The sequence below is a fragment of the Cupressus sempervirens genome, chromosome 10 (assembly GCF_028749045.1).
Source record: "Cupressus sempervirens isolate cs-2001-9-10 chromosome 10, ASM2874904v1, whole genome shotgun sequence".
NCBI lineage: Eukaryota > Viridiplantae > Streptophyta > Pinopsida > Cupressales > Cupressaceae > Cupressus > Cupressus sempervirens.
The window spans coordinates 95049317-95065621 of NC_143127.1; the positions used below are offsets into that span (position 1 = coordinate 95049317).

The 16305-nt window shown below is 32.7% G+C and overlaps 1 pseudogene; it reads left to right on the forward strand.

Annotated features, from left to right (window-relative positions):
- LOC149532743 (large ribosomal subunit protein uL2x-like) overlaps positions 1-8665 on the forward strand; it is a 53570-nt pseudogene extending 44905 nt beyond the window's left edge.
- Positions 8666-16305: the final 7640 nt, after the last annotated feature.

A 16305-nucleotide genomic window follows, 5' to 3' on the forward strand; every position in this document is an offset into this window, starting at 1 on the left:
CTTTTCTTATTGAGGACTTTCTTCTAAATTTTTTTTTCTTTCTAACTTAGGCTTTGCTTTGGTTCTTATTTCATGTGCCTCTTTTGGTTCTAGAATCTCTATATGATCAATGGTGTCATTTATCTTGAGTGTAATTTCTTCATTGGGTTTCTTAATACTCCAAATATTCTCCTCTAGTTCCATAATTTCTTTTTCTGATTGCATTTTTTCTTCTTTTGAGATTGCAACTTTTTTACTTAGTGAATTAATTAAATTAACTCTTTCTATATATCTGTGTTGTGTGATTTGATTAATGTCTTCTCCCTCTAATTTTCTAGATTTCTTTTGAATAGTTTTGAGTACACTTTTGCTATTACATTTGGACCTGAATTGCAATGGTTTCCTATTGCCCAAGTGACAATACCAAGAATTGACTCCCACTGACAATCATCAAACTTTTGGCATTGCAAATTGTGACAAAAAGCTCATCTATCACAATTGTGATGCCAAAAGTTGTTGCAATTTGAAGGAAGGCAAGGCCAAGAGTTCATAATCATGTTGTCATAATTGAGATAGGTTTTCATAACAATTATGACATCTTACATTTTTAGTATATTGTCACAATAGCAATGCCCACACTCTAGGCTTGACGGTCATCTGTCAAAAGGGTTGTCACAAGTGCAATGATATCTAATAGCAATGCAATGGGTGTGATAGCTATCTATCATATTAATTTGTTACAATTGCAACAAGTATGTGATGGCAATGTTGTTGTTACAATAACATTCCATCAAACCAAGCCATCACAATTGTGATGGCCTACTAAAATATTTTTTTAAAAAAAAATTCAAAATGCAAACATTCCAAAACATTGGCTTCATTCAATTTTAGGCTTCTTTGTTTCTAGAAGAGCCAGTGGAGGAGGACCCTTCAAACAATGATGTTGTGGAGGAGGACCCTTCAAACCTTGCTACTCATGAGGAGGGAAAACTAAAAAATTAGGTAAAAAATTATATGATTCCACTATTTTTTGACTTGGAAAGGGAGTATTTATAGGATGAAAATGAATCAAGCAACCAATGAGAAGGAAACTCGATGTAGAGATTACTGTAATATAACTCATGATGTGTGGAACATAATTTATGTATGGTTGGAATGGAGCTGGAACAATATTGTATGATATCAGTGAGATTGCATTCATTGTTGGAGGGGTAATTAGGAAAGTGGATGGGTGTGGAGGGAAAGTCATGTATTGTACTACAAGAGGAATAAATTCTTGCACTCATGGATTCAAATTGGTAGTCATGGCTTTCTACAATTATTGTGCTTCTAATATTCCTCAAAATTTATCTTTTTAAGGGCAATGATAGAATGAGAAACCTAATTTTGAAAGTTGTGGCAGGGACAAATATTTCCAAGTGGCCTTTTAGTGATGGTCCACCTATTTTCATGTTAATTCCTCAATTAACTAATGTTGCACACAAAACGTATGTTGAATCCATGGCTTCCTACATGGAGAAATAATCATGATGTTGGGCTTCTTATCTACAGTAATATAAAAAGGAAATAGAAAGGCAACACAATCTGTGAAACACCTGAGCAGAAGTAGTATCAGTTAGACAACTTAGAAGAATGTCAAACACAATCTCCATGAGAGGGGCCAAGGAGGAAATTGCATAACCTACACTAAACAATGTACATGTGTGATCAACATACTAAAATATATTTCTAACAAAGAAGACAATTTTTTTTTCATCATTGTCTTTATAAAACATGAGGTGTAGGTCTAAATAACAAACTAAAATGTATAGGGAACTTAGTAGTTTTTTTTCATCATTCTCTCTAGAAAATATATGTTTTAATTGGTTGCTTAGCCATGGGTGTATCCTCAAGATTTTAGTATTATATTTGTAATGTGACATGATGCCTACTTTTCTATTATGTTTTCCTGAAATGGAAATGCAACACCATCTATGAAATGCTTGAGCAGAAGCAGTATCAATAAAAAAAACTTAGAAGAATGTCAAACACAATCTTCATGAGAGGGGCTGAAGAGGAAACTGCATGACCTACGCTAAATAGTGTATGCATGTGATCAACATACTAAAATGTATTTCTAACAAAGAAGATAGTAATTTTTTTTCATCATTGTCTTTGTAAAACATGAGGTGTGGGTTTGAGAAAAATACTAAAATGTATAGGAAACTTAGTAGTTTCTTTTCATCATTCTCTTTATAAAAGATATGTTTTAATGGACTACTTATCCATGGGTGTATCCTCAAGAGTTTAGTGAAATATTTGTAGTGTGACATGTTCTTTATATTTTTTCCTTTTGGTATCATTCAATATTTTTTATATCTCATGTCTTGACACATGATGAGATATTGTGTTGTATTTACTTATCTACACATCTCCCAAGGGATTTACCATACCTTTATACTACTTAGCATTTCTTTTATAAGGTCCCTTCAACTTGGTGCAGCTTCATTGATGTAGCATAAATTTCCTCCTTTTGAAGTACACTTTATTTTCCCTCCTACAGGTCTACCTAATATTGAAAATGTACTCAATTGCACAAGGTCTACTTTAACTATTTTCTTCTAAATCTATTTATCTTTTAATATATAGCTCACTAATAGGCCTTTGCTTCCTAGCACCAACATTCATCATTTGATTCCATTTTGTTTTGACAACTAAATTTTTAACACCGATAATTATTTTGCATAAATGAGGTTTATATCAATAAATTTTTTAATTACTAAGAAGCTCTTTTATGACACATTAAAATATGATCTTGCATGAAAATGTTACAATAGATATTGCAATCCTTCCATGTCTATACAACTCTAATGTGTTATGGAGTAACTCTAGTCTATGAACAAGACAGTCACACCATTTTTCCAATATAAGACTAAATATACAATGTACTAAGAATGTAATTTAATTTCATTAGTAGAAATCCCTAAAATAATGTTAATAAAAATTCATTTTTAATCATTATATTTTCCTTTTTATGTCAAGTGTACTACATTATTTGTCATACATGTTTCAATTGAGAAGAGATTGAATCCAATTTTAAGTCATGAACTTTTTTTAAACTCTTTTTATAATAGCTAATTTCAATAGAAAATATGTAATATATAACATTATATAAGTATCCTCTAAAATCAATGAGCAATGAATGTGATTTTGTGGAGTGTTTTCCAAGAATCACTTGCCTCTAAATAATGTATACTAACATATTGTGAGTATGATCTTAAAATCATGCTTAATAACTCACAACATTATGTAGAAGATCATGTGATTCAAGAACCTATTGTGATGGTCCTAGTTGCTTCTGTCACAATTTGACTTCATCTTGTTATTGTTGATGGTGTTGTTAGAGATCCTTTCCTTGGTCCTTGTGATGTTGTGTCCACTCTATATGTTGGTGTTTCAATGGGGGGTGTGTGTTTTCCTTTCTCATCTCTTGCTTCGAGGTTCCTCTTTCTCATATGGTTTTGGTCACAACTTATGTTGGTGTGTTGTCCCTGTTGTTGCTAAGATTTAAACTCTATAAGCACGTATATTTCATCTCTGAATTACTATGTTGTGATAATGCACATTGAATATAAAATAGATCAATATAATATTCAATAGAGGTTAAATGAAATCAGATCACAAAAATTAATCAGAATGCAGTAGTCTTATTTTAGTGCTTAGCCAATGAAGAAAGTAGTATCCCAAGGACTAAAAATGTCTAAATTGTCATATGGAAAGGGCACAAGTACAATGTTATGCATCTCTTCTTCAAGCTTATACATATACATTGTATGAAAAACAATAAGCAAAGCACCACTCTTTGTTTAGTCTTCTCCAATACGTGCCTAGAAAATTCTAGAAAATCCTATTGGTTGAGCATAGAATAAAAGAGATTCTTTTATGTTGTAACAAAATTGTGTTGTGTTATATAATTATTTGTGTATTTTGTGGTTAAGATGTCAATGCTCTATAATCCTAAATTTCTTAGATATTGGTGTTATCTGAATAATGCACACTTTACCACCTTTTTCTATTTTCCACAACATTCTACTTAGTTGCTTACTAAAAGTATTTGAGTGGACACCAAGAAAGATGTCATACTATACACAACTCGGTCTAAGTTCCATTTTTTTATTTTCTATATGAAATCATGACATGAGAAAAATCCTGAAAAACTCAACCAATGTGTTTCAAAACTACAACAACATTGGGTCTACTAAAGATGGTTCTATAGTAGTAGAAATAAATGCAATGCTCTAGAGTTTTCAGATCTGCAAATGTCATGCTATCTAAGAATAGAGATTCAACCACATTTATTTTTTAGAAAAGTCCCATAAATGCAGTTTCAGAGGGGATCAAAATATTTCTGATTGCTATCCTTTATTTGTAATAGATTGAATAATGACCTAATAGTCATGCATAGAATTGGTCAAGAAAGGATCAAATACAATAATGTTGATACATGAATTGGATTAGGTATATTATCCATTCTTCTTCTATGCATATCAACAACCTAGGCTTATAATAATATTGGTTAAAGTTAACTACTATGATCTAGGTCATTGTTATGATTTGATTAGTTAATAGTAAATTCATGCCATGAACATACATGGCTCCACATCATGAAGACATGTCCTTTCATGACATGTCTTCTTCATAACATACTTATACCAATTTCTCAAAGGTAAGAGGCATATCAAAATCTATTAATATTCTCTCATTTTTGTGTTTGGTGATTTCAGACTTGATGAATAATTAAAACTTTGATCTTAAATGGGATCTTTAATATGGTATCAGAGCCTAGTTAAGAGAAAGATCATATTTATTCAAAGAGATACCTCTTCTATGATGGTAGGTTTTGTGGAGTTTGAAATAATATCTATTGATGTTTGTCGAGACAAGCTTGACTATCTCAAGAGTTTTTTGCTCTTTCTTGAGACAATGAATATACTCCAAAATTAGACAATAGTAGGCAAGATCACAAAGTAACCTAGGCATAGGATGGATAACCATGAGGATAAGAAATATACGAATAGACCCTCCTCTAGCAGCATTCTAATATTATTCTTGGCTAAGCACCAATTCAATGAGGACTTCACCATAATCCATACAAATATCTAAGAATTCAAAGTTTCAACATTGGCTAGAGTTTCTAAAAACATTGAATAGTATTACAACTCACCGAAGAAGAGCATCATTTCATAGTCCTAGTGAAAGGGGAATTCGGTTGATGTCAAAGAAGATTTTTTGAATAATGAACGATATTGATGCCAAGATATAGTCTCAATTGGGTATGATTGTAGGATAATATTTATTTGAACATTAACCTACCAAGATTCATTTTATTCCTCTATCATAGAAAAGGAGATTAGAGATAACATTTACTTGGAAATCATTATGAAGACTCAACACACCACATTCAACATATTGTACTATGTGAAGCTTATGTTGGAATTTGTAAAACTAAGAAATCTGGTGTAAGAGTGGATGACAAATTGAGTTTTTTGTTTAATATTGACAACAACCATTTAGAAAGGTCTAGCTTGTTTGAAAACTCTAATGGTTTAGGTTGTGAACATTCAAGAATTAAATTTGGACTTAAGAAAAATTCAAGATATCTTCCTATGACAAGAGGAAGCAGCTAGCAGATTTGATTGAATTGATCTTTGAGGATAGATAGATAATTAAATTCTTATAGTTAGGGGACTAAGTTGATGACTAAACCATTTTTTGAAGAAGAGGAGAATAGCATTTAGAGGGACTCTAACATTACATTAGAAGCAACCTTAGATGATGAGGTCATGAGGTTGAAACTCCTTTACTATCTAACATCTATGCTTTGCTAGGAAAAACTCCACTTTCCTTGTCTATAGGCATTGCTTATTATTTTAGACAATTCTTGGCACCTCTTTAGGATTTTATCTAAACAAGTTAAACTTTACATTATATTGACCAACTCTACATATTATTGGATATTTAATTTTAATTTCATATGTGTCATCTAACTATATGTGCATTCAAGAAAGGAAAAGAACTATTAAAATTTTCACCATTTTTGCAAATTGCACCAAACACTCTTCAATTGTAGCCTGAAAATAATTGTTCCAATTTTTTTTATCATCATTGAGATTGGAATCCAGATCAGACATGGCACCAACCATTTCTATAGAAGCTTTTGATTTTGACTATTGTGCAAGGATAGTAGAAACTTCAATGATATTAATTTGTATTTGAGTTTGTTGCACCATATTCTTATGATCAAGATGTTTAATAAGCATGGACAATTGAAAATGACTAGAATGACCTGCAAATTGACTAGGAGAAAAGAAAGAAATATCTTTAAAATATTAAAATGAAAAATTGAACTTGGAATTTGGAAATAGAAACTAAAATATTCACATATAAATTATAATTTAACCAAAGCATTTTAAAAGTAAAATTCAAAATTAAATCAGTAGATTTCATAGATAAACCTAGCTAGAGATGTAGCTAATGAAGTTTGACTTTTACATATTGTAATTTGCAACAAGGATTATAAATGTTACCTACTTTCTCCATTAAGTGTTGCATGTCATATAGAACACATAGTGCAAGTCCATTCTGAAAGGACTAGTATTTCCCACTATCAAAAAAATGAAATATAGGTTCAAGTACATAGCATGTTGTGGTGGCCTCCTTTGTTAATTTGGCCATATTTTGAAGACAAATCTTTGACCACACTTTAGGATCCTCTGCTTCCTCCTTATAATATTATTCAACATATCTCCACACTCAAAGAAATAATGAAAATAGTTCATGAATCAATGTAAACTTTAGAATGATCTAATATCATTTGTTTCCACTGTTCAAATTCTTCTTCATGTCTTCTAATTTACAAAAAAAGCTATCAAATGCAATTAAACACGATTGCAAATAAATAGAAACAATAGAATGCCTTAGCGAAGAATAATTTGAGGCAGTCCCATAGAAATCCATTCTTTCAAATACTTCATACACTGCAACTAAATTTCATAAATAAATGAGCTTTACTATGGTGTCCTTATGCATTATCTGAAACCAAGAGATTCACACAATTAGTTTTCATGCAATCATAGATTAATGTTGAGCTTCACTTGGTTTCAAGAATAATTTAATATTCTCTACTAATCAAGGCCAACCACATGAAGGTAAAAGTTCATCCCCCCTCCCAAACCACAACATCTAAATTCCCCATTAACACCTAAATTTCATTCATTCTATTAATAAAATCTAACATTCACGAATTATCACATGATAACATTCATTAACATATTAGTTTCATTAGAACATTCACATTATCTTTGAAACATAAGATTCATTAGAACATGAACATGAACATTCAATAGAACATAAAATAAAACATCTATACATAAGCATCAATCATTATCAAATAAGTTACATAAGTTCGCATGAATTATTTCTTTTTTCTTTTTTTCTTTTTTTTCTTTTTATGTCCTTCCTTGTATTATTGTAGAGGCATATCCACATCATCATCAATATTTCTTCTCACCCATTAACATGCACTCATTGTCCTTTGCAAAGGAAAGTTCTTTGCAATAACAAATAAAAGGGTAAAATTTAAAAAAATTGAGACTACACAAATTTTAAAGAACATTGTAGTGCTCTCTACCTTGTCCAACCACATCATCTTGCCCATCAACTTGGTCCCCAACATGCTCATCATGAACAAACTCTGCATCCCCTATAAGTACAATACAAGATATTTTCTTAATACCAACACATATTATAGTTAAAGTTGTATTAATACACCAAATTCAATTTAAAGATTTTACCTATATTAATAATTGAGAAATCAAAAATTAAATAGAAAATATATACCTTGAGTACTAGGATCCACATTTGAGTCATCGCCTCCATGGTGCTTGGCTTATATATCAAGTTTGGTAGGCTACAATCCAATGAAAATAATTAGTGCATTTATCAAATATATATACATATAAATACAAGAAAAATACTAAGAAATCTTAATCATTCATTTTAATATGTATTAATATATTCACTTTAAAGTTTTATTCAAACATATAATCATTGTTTCCTTACTTAAAATTGTAATACCCCAAAATTGGCTTATTGCCATGATCACCAATTCTGGTCTATTCTAATCAATCCTAAGACCTATTCTAATAGGCAATTCTTATTCTGCTACTTGCTACTTGACTTAATTATCAAATGTAGAAAACCCTAATCTGCATTTATCATACTCATTATTTAATCCCTATAGTACGCACTTATATTAGCCGCATTAAACCTATTTGATTTCAATTTAATTTAATATAAAGTATTCATACTTTATTAAATTAAATTATCTGCTAAGGCTAATGTACTATGGAATTAAATTTATTTAATTTAATAAATATGCCTATTTTAATTAATTAAACAAAATTATTTAATTAAATAGAAAACTATTGGGAGGCCTAACGAATCCGCTCTCAGTTGTGTTGTACTATGTCTTGCACCCCAGCCGCAGGCTGATCTGGCATATCCTCATCAAGCATCTCAAGTGCTCGCTGCTGTGGTGGTGCCTGCTACTGTGGTGGAACCTACTACTATGGAGCCTCCTACTATGGGGCCTACTTTTCTATCTTTTACCTCCGATGTCGACCATGTCCTGTCCCACTACCCCTGACACCTGTGTTTGATCCCATTTGATGTGGAGGAATCTGTATCTGTTGTACCTAGTGTTGGACCTATGACTACTGTTGTGGTTGCACCTATGGTTGTAGTTGTTCCTCCTACTACTGAGGCACCTATCTCTATGCCTGATCAACTATCCCCAGTGGATCAATAAATCATGAGAATGGATGGCTGATCAAATAAGCCTGATAAGCAGGCATCATCCCTGCATCTACTACCTCTGAAATGTAGTCCCACTAAAGTGCAGTTAGGCTATGCACATCTATCATGGATTGGCCTGGATCCATACATGGAGGTCACCCCTACTCTACATCCCTCGCCAGTCTGGCATAGGTGCAGTACTCCTATGAAATATCCTATGGTCGGTCGTACTGCCACCACACCTGTGAGATCGTAAACCACTCTATGATCTACATGGTCTTGCCCAATAGTGGCCATGAGCTGAACATCCTAGGTAACTCTCTCTAGGCATCATCCCAATCCTTTCTCTCTTGCTAGGGCCACCATACGATGGAGACTAGGTCATCGAGACATGTCCTCCAATGCTCTGTCTTACCTAGGAAGACTTGGGTAATATGCCCCTGATATCTACAGATATATGGCTCCCTCGACTCTCAGGAATCCTCGTGAATGGACCTACATATGGGAAGATGCTCCCATGCCCAGATTTGCAACACATAAACACCGACGGCCATAGTCTTCTTCTCATGGAAGACTATCTCATGCATCTCATGGAATAAGTGGGCTAGCATACACTAACCCCACCCAAAAATCTCAGGTGCCTCTACAATCTAGGAAAGCATAACTCCCCAACCACACTCTAAGCTATGTTGTCCCTTGTCTAGCATGAGAAAGAAACTCAAGAAGATCACTAGTACAGATGCCAGTCTGTGCGTCTGTCCGTACGTGTGCATCAGCTCATCCAAACTGATGGCTCAACCTCTCTATAGCTCCCTCCCAAACACAAAAAAAAGTGCCTCGCTACCTACTCGGGGCACTGTACTATAAACCACTCAAGCTCCATGAAAAGGGATCTGCAATATCCTCTAGATGTTCTCTGGGGTTATCGTCATCTCCCCCACTAGTAGATGGAAGGTGTTCATCTCTGAATGGAAATGCTCCACCAAAGCTATGAGTAAGCTATGATTCACCATCATGGCTAGAATATGGCATAAAGAGGAAAAGCCTAGTTGAGCAATATGTGCCCAATCTGCATCATTAATACTCTACAACAACTCTCCATATGGTGGATAATGTGATCTGAACGAGACATTGTCAAAAATCTCCTGCACACACACAAACAAAAATGACAAGCAAACGATCAGTACTAGAATGAAATGGAAAAACAAAGCTAATAAAAATGCAAATTTTATGTACAAATTTGAAAATTTTAACCCCTGTTGTCATAGGTTCTTGCACAAAGATCTTCTCATATGAAGATCTGAAGATCTTGCGCGAAGTTTCCCTCTTTCACGCAAAGAATCTCATCGTCGCGTGAGAGACGAAGTTCTCATGCACAAAGAATCTCATTCTTTGCATGAGAGGTGGGTATCTCTTGCACAAGAAACCTCACTGATGCACGTGAAGAAATAGTGCACCCTGTATCTTCACACGAGAAAGGACAGTCTCATGCGAAGACAATTTGGACAACCCTAAAACATGCTAAAACATGCAATAAATGATCTTGAACTATGTAAAAGTGAAAGTACAAAGGTGGAAAACCAATGACTCACCAATGGCCTATAATCTGCTGACTAGTTTTGTCATTTGGAGCACTCAAAATGATGATATCTCATGTTCACTTCCATGTCTCTCTCAGAGCTCAATTCACTAAAGGACAAAAAGCACAAATGAATTGAAAATGACCCCTTGGGCCCTTATATAGCTGTTGACCTAATTTCTCAAAGTGCTCTGATTTGCGCAAAAATCGCCCCCCTAGCTATTTTGACTGTTTTGAATCAATTTTTGGGATCAAATTCAAAATTTGACACACTTCAGTGCCTCAAAAATGCATTTTAAATTTTTGATATCGATGTGATTGAACGCTTGTGCAGTCCAAATTTTTCTAATACTTTCTGATTATTGGAATCTTTTCAACTCAAAATTCTTCATGTTTTCAAATTTTATTTTTTGAAAAAGTCAATTCAAGTCAACTATCACAAAATTTGGTCAACTATTGGTCAAGCTTGGCATTCAGACCTTGAAATAATTGCAAATCAACTCTAAATTTTCTTTAGATCATTCTGATCTCTTCTATTTTCTTTAGATCATTCTGATCTCTTCTACATTCTGCTAAATCTCAAATTTCTTCTATATCTCATGATATACTACTTCACATCATATTTTTGGTGTGTCATCTTTCGATTTCACTCCTGAGGGGGCAGGATGATTACATCATTGAATACTTATTGCTTGAGGCATCTCGTTCCCATCTTATGTCCTCATCATTTGGGGCATCTCACCACTAGGGGTATCTTGTTACCCTCTTTCTGACATCTTTTCCATCTTGTCATCATTTGATTATAGGTATCAGGATAATTTAAACCTCGACTCCTGAGGATCAAGCCTCATTTTGAGGATGATTCTATGACTCATAATTCAATCTTGCTATCTGTATTCAATCTCAGGTATCTAGGTGTTCTAGATCCTTAAAGGTTAAGCTCCATTTTGGAGGCAATCTTTAAATGCTTTCAATCTTAGGTATCTAGGTGTTCTATCTGGATCCTTAAAGGTTAAGCTTCGTTCAACAGAAAATCTTTTAAATGCTTTCAGTCTCAGGTATCTAGGTGTTCTATCTAGATCCTTAAAGATTAAGCTCCATTCTAGAGATAATCTTTTAAATGCTTTCAATCTCAAGTATCTAGGTGTTCCATCTAGATCCTTAAAGGTTAAACTCCATTCCGGAGACAATCTTTTAAATGCTTTCAATCTCAAGTATCTAGGTGTTCTATCTGGATCCTTAAAGATTAAGCTCCATTCTGGAGATAATCTTTTAAATGCTTTCAATCTCGAGTATCTAGGTGTTCTATCTGGATCCTTAAAGGTCAAACTTCATTCTAAAGAAACTTTTTAAATGCTTATCAATTTTAGGTATCTAGGTATTCTACTTGGATTCCTTGGGATTAAGCTCTATTCTAGAGATAGTTCTTAAAAGCTTATCAATTGGTCTTCGTATCATCAATTTTAGAACTAATCTCATTTCTTGATCCTTACCTAATGCTTTCTGATTTTCTTTGAATTGAACATACTGCTTACACATTCATTCAAAGAGGGGCAAAATGTAATACCCCAAAATTGGCTCATTGCCATGATCACCAATTCTGGTCTATTTTGATCAATCCTAAGACCTATTCTAATAGGCAATTCTTATTCCGCTACTCGCTACTTGACTTAATTGTCAGATGTGAAAAACCCTAATCTGCATTCATCATACTCATTATTTAATCCCTATAGTATGCAATTATATTAGCCGCATTAAACTTATTTGATTTCAATTTAATTTAATCTAAAGTATTCATACTTTATTAAATTAAATTATCTCCTAAGGCTAATGTTCTATGAAATTAAATTTATTTAATTTAATAAATATGCCTATCTTAATTAATTAAACAAAATTATTTAATTAAATAGAAAAGCTATTTCTGATTTATTAGGCAAAGTTATTTAATTAAATAGGAAGCCATTCCTAATTAATTAAATGAAGTTATTTAATTAAATAAGAAAAGTGTCTCTAAATAATTAAATAAAATTATTTAATTAAATAGAAAAGGTATTTATGAGAGCATATCTCATTTTATTTCAGTTCAAAAATGGAAATTTCTAGATAACTATTGATCAAATTAGAAGTGATCCAGATCACTTGCTCTCTCACTAAAGTCTATCTGAGCTGACTGACTCTTACACTCAAATATGAGTTAGTTAACTCCCTTTAATTTGGGAATCTTCCACCTTAACTGAACCTCATCTTCAATCCTGACCGTTGATTAAAATCGATCTCAACTGTTGGAATATTTTAGGAAAATCTATTTAAGAGACCCTCATTTCTTCATTTTGGGGGGTTGAATTGAAGAAGTATCGAATTACTGCTGCATTTTACACTTACATAGCTCATTGCTATCTTTCATACATTTCTTAGCTTAATCCCATCTAGATTTAATATGCATACATTTAGTATAATTTCTTTTACATGTTTTTAGATTAAAAATGCATATTTTATTCTAGATTAATCTGCATACTCATATAGATTAATTGCATTCTCAAATCCTTCGTTCTTAGAGGGTTTGGTTCCTTGCACCTCAATTCCTAGGATATTAACAAGAAAAATCCCTTTAGATAGAAGGCAACAGGTCGGCTTGCAGGGAAAATCTTGGGTGAAAAATCTCATATTCATTCCAGGATGAATCTGCATACAAAAATTATGTTGAAGTGTGTGTGTTAAACAGAGGCCGCATATTCACGCATACAAAAATAAATATAACGACTTATATTTTTGGAACTTAATATCAAATACAGTAATTGTTAAAGTATTCAATTTGAAATAAAAGTCAATTGAATTATTTGGCTCATCAATAGATCCAACAGAAGAACTTTGCACACTTATTGCTCAGAGTTGTTCATCCATGTCTATATAGCCTTTTGTGTAGGTTAATTTCTTGTCCTCTTCAAAGATTTTTTTAAAAAAAAACTCCATGGCCTACATTTTTTCATGGTATCATGTAATCAATTTCATCAAAGACCAAATTTTTTACATTTTATAAATTTTTCATATAATTTTTCATTTACTTATAATTACAATTCATGCAACAAGTTTTGAATATCCACTCAAGTTGAGCTTGTGTTGCCTATGCTTTTGTTTTCTTGCTTCGGTTGTGTTTGATGTGTCAAGAAACCTATGTGAAGTTTGAAATATGTTAGATCACAAAAGTATTAAGAATAAATATTACATAATTTCATTCTTAATATTATGACATACTTTCTTTCCTTAGGTGGTACCACTTCTCCATCATCTAATGTTTTTTTTCTCAGTGGCATCCCTTTTTAGATTCTCCCACTCAATAATGGGAATACAAGGGAGGTGCTCATAACAATGGTTTGCTTTTCATTTGGGTCCTGTAGTTGAACCAAATATACTTGAAAGCTTGGCTCACTTTCTCAAGGATCCTAATTCTTTGAAAGATGTTTGGTCAGAAAAGTGTCATCATGGCTTGAATGATTTGGTCCTTTAACTCTTTCCCTTGCAAATTCCACCTTTTAAAAAAAGGAAAAAAATTGTTAGATTCATAAATGAACTGAAGCTATCTTTTGATTTACTTGAAAAAATTGATCAAATTAAAGAAACATGGTCTAGCAATGAAATCAAAATATGATACCCTATGTGTATGGTCAGCCCAAATATACGTAAACATTTATCATTAAGTTTTTCATAAAATATATTGTTCCCTACAAAATAATAATGTGATTAGTAGTTATTGCAAGGGATTGCATGTGAGGTTAGTGCATTTGATTATGAGTATAAGATTGTATAGTAAAAGAAAGGATCAATCTTTAAACTACTTGGAAGTTCGAGTATTTTCAGGGGAAGACCATCTTAATTGCTAATGAGAAATTGATCACAATTCTTTATTATTGCTATACACCTAGCATGAGAACACCTAGAAAGGTCCTCATCACCTCCTACATAAAATGAATCCAATATTACAAAATTCCCCCTAAGAAATAATAGTTCAAGTGAAATAAACACATGAAAAATGAGAGAGGAAAACAAGAATCTACTTGCCAATAGGAAGTGCCACTGCATCTGTCACTAAGCTATGTGTTCCAAATTTACAGTTAGTAGTGCCTCTTCAGTTCTATTCCTTGTAGTAGGTTGCCTATTGAACAGAGGATCAAAGGTAGGAGCTGAAAAATGAGATTGTTAGAGCACAATAAAGCAATATTGTTAGAGCTATTAAAAGAAATATTGTTCAAGCAAAATACAAGTGTAGGATAAAACATGCAATGTACTTGAACCACCTGAAGTATTATCCTCTGGGGGATCACCCTTAAATGTCCTCAAGATCCTCTAAAAAAATAACACATATGCATTTTATTTAATGACATAAATAAAAGAGCATAATATAAAAACCATAATTTAACTTTTGTTATAATTAAAAACTACATTAATACCTACTATATATGTGTGAACTAGGTTCACCAACTTATCCTCCATATTTTGTAATGCAGGAGTTTGAGGTTGAGGTTATGCCAATTGTGATAACCTCCTTCCTATATCATTAATCAACTTTTTTGATGCAACTGCAAGATCAGGGTCTAAATCAAAATCAATAATAAATTCATCTAGCTCATCATGCAACTCCTTGTCCTCGTAGACTACTTTTTCCTTTCCCTTTTCCTAATCGACACTCATTTGCACGAGCAATATTATTGGCTCTATATTTAAAATTAATCCAAAATAGTAGTGAAGAATAAAACATAAAAAATATGCATTAACATATTTCTTGTATCTAATTTGTACAACAACAATGAGTTTTACCTGTCGAGAAGAAGAACCATCGCCACCGTGCATATCTTGTGGCTATTGATCCATATTGTAGCCCTGCATTTCAAAAAAAAAATCATTGAGACATTTTAAAACACATGTTCTTATTCTAAGTTAGCAAAAACAATATACAAATTTAATGGTGTGTTTATCTTCATTGCTTGGAGTTGATTTTACATGTGCATAGTACGTACCACCTCACCCATTATAGTGGCTTTTTTAATCTATGTGATTCAAATTATAATCAATAACAAGCTCTTCACCTCCATGTATTGATTTTATTGCACATACAAATATGTGATTTCCCTCACATGCCTCAAATATGCAATTGGGTTGCTTCTTAATTGATGTAGGTCCTATGCTATTTATAAAACCTACAATATGCATTGATGTTTTTGGCCTTCCATCAATGTATATAGCTACTATTTTACTTTGTTCACTAAATTTTTGTTGTATATAATTTTTTGTGAGTGCATACCTATACATACTTTTTTATATCTAACAATATGCATCCAACTACTGTAATAATAGCAGGGACTGACATACTCCATCAATTCAACAACCTTGTTGTAAGAGAACTTTATCTCATCCATGGAAAATAGACCCAAACCATGTAATGAGGATGGTGCTATGTGCTATATCCTCTCTCCAACACAAAAATTAGTGTTTATTGAAAGAATTTCATTAGGGACCCATTGTTTCTGTAGATATTTGTACCTAAAGGGCACATTGGAGTTAACTTCACTCTTATCATCATAAGAACATGACCCCCCTTGAGAAAGAAAAAAATTCATGTGCTTATTGAGTTTATTTCTAATATTTTGACCTTGAATCGATCTCCTTCATTTAGACATACTAAATGTCTCACTTTCTTCTTCCATTCCTACATTTTCCTTGCTTGAGGAAGATAGATCTAACAAATATTTATTTGTTGGTACCTGCACTCCATGAAATAAGAGAGATATTTTACAAATGATAAAAGACATTAATCTCCATGGGGGTACCGACTTATACTTGATGATCCATGAGACCGTGTGAGATGCTCGTGAAAGGGCTTCGAGTTTCTACAATAGTAAATCAATTGACGTATGTTA